Below are 588 nucleotides of genomic sequence, written 5' to 3' on the forward strand. Positions count from 1 at the left end.
TTAAAGATTGAACCTTTCTTAACAAGAAAGTAACAAACTTCAAATTTTTGAATCAATCATATTACTTGTTAGTGTAATTTCCAAATTTTGATATAAAGATAAGAAAAAGATTTTGAAAATATTTTGAAAAAGAATTTTTGAAATTTTTGAAAAAATAAAAAAAATGAAAAAGATATAATTTTTGAGAAAGATTTTGAAAAGATAAGATTTTTAAAATTGAAAATTTGACTTGACTTGTAAGAAACAACTAATTTTGAAAATTTTTGACTAAGTCAACTCAAATTTTCGAAAATTATGAGAAAAATAAGGAAAAGATATTTTTTGATTTTTTTTTAATTTTTAATCATGAGAGAGAAAAATTAAAAACGTCATTTTTGTGTTTTTCTCTTTTCTTTATGGATCAAAACAAAGAATGCATGCAAGAACACTATGAATGTCAAGATGAACACCAAGAACACTTTGAAGATCATGATGAACATCAAGAACATAATTTTGAAAAATTTTTTGATGCAAAGAAAACATGCAAGACACCAAACTTAAAAATCTTTAATGCATGGAAAATATGAATGCAAAAATGCACATGAAAAA

This window comes from Arachis duranensis, chromosome 2 (assembly GCF_000817695.3).
Source record: "Arachis duranensis cultivar V14167 chromosome 2, aradu.V14167.gnm2.J7QH, whole genome shotgun sequence".
Taxonomy (NCBI): Eukaryota; Viridiplantae; Streptophyta; class Magnoliopsida; order Fabales; family Fabaceae; genus Arachis; species Arachis duranensis.